The sequence below is a fragment of the Papilio machaon genome, chromosome 11, assembly GCF_912999745.1.
Source record: "Papilio machaon chromosome 11, ilPapMach1.1, whole genome shotgun sequence".
In the NCBI taxonomy this organism is placed as follows: Eukaryota; Metazoa; Arthropoda; class Insecta; order Lepidoptera; family Papilionidae; genus Papilio; species Papilio machaon.
Genome location: NC_059996.1, coordinates 4,282,757 through 4,288,756, shown reverse-complemented (window position 1 = coordinate 4,288,756; position 6,000 = coordinate 4,282,757).

The following is a 6,000-nucleotide window of genomic DNA, read 5'->3' as shown; positions in this document are numbered from 1 at the left end:
AGATATGCTTCGACTTTTAAATAGGTTTTTAATTCGGTATAAGTTCAACTAGGTCCCAAAGTGATAAGGTATCAATTATTTTGTCCGGATTTAAAAAATATAGACCAATCCTACTAATAATCATTGATCTTTATGAAATTCTGATAATTTTAACCCTGGGTAAAATTACACTTATGACATATATGTTACGCATAACTTTTTAATGGTGTCAAAAAATAACGAAAAAATACTCATCTGTTTTTGATAGGCAGTTTCTCAGGTAACAAGGTCTCCGTGACCTCGTGCGTCAGGTAAGTGTCCTTAGCCTGGTAAAGTAAAAACGTGAACCTGTCAATGGCCTTCTCTCCACGCTTCCTCAGCTATCGATCGTGTTTCCCACACGCTCAGTGTCATACGCAATTACCGGATAATCTCAGTTCATACATGTCGAAAACTCATTGTAACAATGAAGGTTGAAATCCATACAGCTGGTAACCAATTACCGTTAGTTTAGATAACTTTTTGAAGGAATAGACCGAAATCTATTTTATATTTTTTTTATAAATTAATAAGTATCTCAAATAAGTTTCTGCATTCAAAGAGGCTTTTACCTGAGTCATAAATGTTTAATTTCTCCATATAATTAAATACGAAAATAACCCTAAATTTTTTCTTTATATTTAAATATGTATCCATTTCTTTTAAGTAAGAAAACTAAGTAAAGTTTAGTTAAATGAGAGAACCTTTATATGTTGCAAAATTATTTAATTAAATAATACTAAAATGATTGTACAAAATAAGAAATTTACTTGCTACTTTTTTAATAATTCACAGTCAATCAATTTATTATTTAATTTAACAATATAAAAGTTTGAAAAATCATTATTGTTCTTTATTAGTTTTAGAGATTTGCGATTATTATTTGTCTTAATCTTACTAATACTATAAATGCGAATGTTTGAATGGATGGTTGAATGTATGGATAATTGTTTGTTTGAATACGAATATACGTTTGTTGAACGACTCAACTGATCTCGATGAAATTTGGCATACTATATTCTGGAAGAACACATCGACGCCCCCAGCCAACAAGTCGGTAATGTGCTATTACGGACTTTTTGCTGTTATATCAAATTTGGCATCTACGGGTTGGGTTACCTTTGTGAATTTTTTCGTATTTTTCCTGTGTTTTATTTAGGTCAAAAATGATAAGCATTTATATTTTTATTTATTTTATATTTTTTATTATGCTTTTTAATTAATAGCTTGGATTCTATTATTGAGATAAAGAAATTAAACGTATGACTAGATAGCCCAAAAAATTAGCTTTCATTTGATGCCTTATTGTCATCATAATTTGCAGGCGTTAAATAAATATGAATCAAAACAGTTTTTCGTCTCTCCTGTAAAATTTGTATTTTGCGATTACTTATTGGCTGGGAGCGTCGACATAGGCTGTTTTTTTAATACCGCGAGACGGAGTCGCGGGCTACAGCTAGTAGTTGTATAAAAATGTTTCAACTTTTTCTAACCATAAGAATGTAGTTACAAGGATGGTAATGTCTTTTTCTAAGGCATTTAGTTTTTAGAGGCAACAAAAAAGGAAAATGGCAAGCTATATGTGGCCAGGGCCCACATCTGGAATTTGTAACGTTGCGTAGTGAATACAAATAATTAACATTTAACTTACGAAAATTATGACATTAAAATAGTGAACATAGCTTGTTAAGTGACTGTACGCATTTGGGTAAATTGCTTTAAACTCGTTGACATTTTGTTTTAAATAAACAGAGACCAGTGTTTCGAATTTCTTGAATTTACAAGTAAAATAACGAATGTAAGCACATATTGTAAAAAAATAGAAGAAATTTATCGGCTATCGAGCGTTAAGTCAGAAAAAGTTGAGAAATGTAAGAAAATATGCGCCGACATACTTATCTAGTTATGTATAAAATCAATTATTGATTAATTCCAAAAGAATCAAAGTGCTTGAAATAATTAGTACACTATTCCAATCTAACATAGGTACCTAAGTAAGTTTTCTTTATACGACAACTGGTATTGATCCAGCCAATTTAAACTTTCAAAACTGACTATTGCAAGTACATAAAATACATTAATGCATGACTGTTTCACTAGTAAAGGGTTATTTCGTAACCATTCTATAAGTTCAATATTCGATATGTAATTTTACTTATATATCGTGTCTTGACTGTGCCGTAGATATATGTTGGAGCTATATTTGTCCTCATGATTTATTATGCGTTCGTCGTAACGTTCATAAATGATTGGCACCGAAACAGTTTCACAATACTGGATATATGAGAATTAGTTCGAAGATATGACACGTATTAAAATACTAATCAGTGCTTACTCACGAGCAACGACATTTCTTAATGTTTTCCGTTTTAATAAGGGTATTCATTACACTTTCATCTCTTCTTAATCTTTAAAGAAGTTGAGTTCTTAGATAACATATTCAGTCTATTTTCTAAATCATTGTGCTATTTATGAATATTTTAATGATTTATGGATAAAACGAATATCACTTAAAAACGTGCACAGATTATAACGTGTAATTAAATCGTATTACACTAAAATATCAAACGGAGTAAACGGTTGCCATGAGGATAGCGGACAGGTAGAAGTAAAACAGACGGGCACATGTCAGCCCACACATGTGGTTTGTGGCTGTGAAAATGACGTAACGTTTCACATGACATGAGGTAGCTGGCATAAATGGATATTAAGAAATAATACCAGAAAATTATGCCACCTATTGAACCTCTTTGGTTGTCCCGAAGAGTTCACTCGCTTCAATGAGTGTCGAACTGGCCACATGCACGCGATGCTTAAAAAAAACAAGAGACCGATAGAAACAAAAGTTGGATTTAAATGAAACTACAACGTCATCGGTTAGGAAGGCCTAATTTTTTGCCATTCGCATTACGCGTATTTCTCCGGGGCTAATAAAAGATAGGGATACATTTACAGCTATCTAAACTGTTCTATCTGTTATTACTTCACGCCAACAAAGTACGACGCACTTCCATTTAGATTTCGTAAGGCTTGGGCATGGCCGTCCGGGCCCAGACACATGCTTTATCTATTTAATCTAGATCGCCACGACTAGTCTGTGAAAGGTCAGACAAACCCGTCTGTGTGTTGGCTAAGCGACCACTATACAATGATGGGGATAGCGAAACGAAATGTAACATTATGAAACATTTAAGTTGTACAACATGTACTAATGAAGTGTGAGGAATCCTTTAGTTCCAACAGTTCGATATGTTCCAACAAGGAGTTGAATGAATTGTTTGTTAAACGCAGTTAATAAGTATTAATTACGCTTATTGTAATAAAGGTTGCTTATTCCAATCAAGATCTTTTCAGAAAATCATTTATGATTTGGTCCTAAGAAAGAGTAGTATTAAATCCATGTACTTAACTATCGTCTATCTCTTAACGTTGAAAATAACACCAAAGGTCTCTATTTATTATCTCAGGTCAATTTAAAAACTCAAAATCCAAGCCACACATTGCGCGTACGCTCCATATAAATTTATCAGTAAGCGAGCTTTCCGAATTTTATACATTAATCCATAAACTATACCCTATTGAACTTTATTATATAATGTAACAAACATAAATGAGCGACATTTTAAGTTCAATGAACATTACACGTTAGTGACCGGTAAAACAAATGTTAGTTCATTCACAAACGGTAATGTAATTCAACTAAAAGATCCACCTGACCTCTCAGCTTTTAGGGTCATTGACTCGACGTTAATACCAAGACGAGATCTACTCATCTCCTTTCGGTTTTATGTCTGTAATATAATGTGGACAGAGATGAACGAAAAAGAATGAATACAGTTTTAATAATACGACAGTATTTTCTTAAAACTTTTAACGCAAATCTTTATAAAAGGCTATCTAAATACTAGAACTAAGAAAGTATATATTGAAATATTGAATATATATATATATATATATATATGTATATATTGAATATTGAAATAATTTACACCTTGACATAAGGAAGCTCTCTAACAAATAGAGGATAAATTTATTACATCAACAATATTTTAAGATATATGTTAACTTAAGAAGAAAGTGTAGAAATTCTAGCCTGGTTTTTTATATCACTATAACATAATAAAATGCCTCATCAATTTTTAAACACATCCGTGCAAATGCATCAAGAGATGAGGCTATTAACCGACTCCTTTGTCCGCGTGGGTTTGTCGATCAGGTCATTAGACCATTAGTTCAAGGTGAGTTTTACTCATCTTGATTATATAATTACGTTTATTGAATACCGGTCATTGACCGATACAAGATTTAATATAGACAACTGGTTTTTGTTTTCACCTTTAACATTACTTAATTTTTGGTAGTATTTCGGTAAAAATAATAAGGGTATGTTCAAACAGGTAAAGAAGTGTGTGGCTTAACTCTTATAACATCATTAATTATTTAAAATATTTTCTGCTATGTAAATTACCTACTGATGATCATTATAAAATCCTCCACTCGCGCTGGGCTCATCACGCACCTACCAATATGCGATTGACTAACCCGGGGGGGATAATATGTAGTTTAATTCTTTCAGTACCTACTTATATTATAAATAGCTGTCGCCCGCGATTCCATCCGCACGGAATTAAAAAGAACGCAATAGCGTATGTGTTCTTTCAGACTATGTTCTATATCTGTGCCAAATCTCATCAAGATCCGTTGAGCCCATCCGAAGATACCTTCAAACAAACATCCATCCATCTAAACATTCGCATCTATATATATAAAAGAAAGTTGTGTTAGTTACACCATTTATAACTCAAGAACGGCTGAATCGATTTGACTGAAAATTGGTGGGCAGGTAGCTTAGGACCAGGAAAAGGACATAGGATAATTTTTACCCCGTTTTCTATTTTTTATTCCGCGCGGACGGAGTCGCGGGTAAAAGCTAGTATATGTATAAAAGAAAGTCGTGTTAGTTACACTATTTATAACTCAAGAACGACTGAATCGATTTGACTGAAAATTGGTGGATAGGTAGCTTAGAACCAGGAAAAGGACATAGGATAGTTTTTACTCCGTTTTCTATTTTTTATTCCGCGCGGACGGAGTCGCGGGTAAAAGCTAGTATCTATATATATATAAAAGAAAGTTGTGTTAGTTACACCATTTATAACTCAAGAACGGCTGAATCGATTTGACTGAAAATTGGTGGGCAGGTAGCTTAGAACCAGGAATAGGACATAGGATAATTTTTACCCCGTTTTCTTTTTCTTTTTTTTTTTATTCCGCGCGGACGGAGTCGCGGGTAAAAGCTAGTTTATAATATTAGTAAGACGTAGTACTTGTACTATATGAGATACAATGATAATTTAATCTATCTATCTATATATATAAAAGAAAGTCGTGTTAGTTACACCATTTATAACTCAAGAACGGCTGAATCGATTTGACTGAAAATTGGTGGGCAGGTAGCTTAGAACCAGGAAACGGACATAGGATAATTTTTACTCCGTTTTCTATTTTTTATTCCGCGTGGACGGAGTCGCGGGTAAAAGCTAGTAAATAATAAAATGCATTTGCATGTTACACATGCAAATGCATTTTATTATTAGACCTTCAATATCATACAAGTGAACCTAATGTGGTACTGTGGGCGCAAATTACATCTAGTTCGTAAGATTCAGATCAAGGTGAACTTTTATTCGATTGTTTACCGTTAAACTTGATCATATAATTAACCTCATACGTATGTAAATTACGAAACAATTTGAACTTTTAAAAATTTGTCGTTCGTTTAAATTGACCTTTTATTTATGTAGAAATGGTTTAATGTGGACGTATCTGGTTTAAGGATTAATGTCATTCACCGCTTAACTGCAACAATTTGCATTATAAATGGAACATACTTAAATTGAATTGTGTAATTAGTGTAATCAATTTAATTGTTCGATAATCAAAGTTGTTGGACAGACTTAATATCTAGTTGAAATCATTATT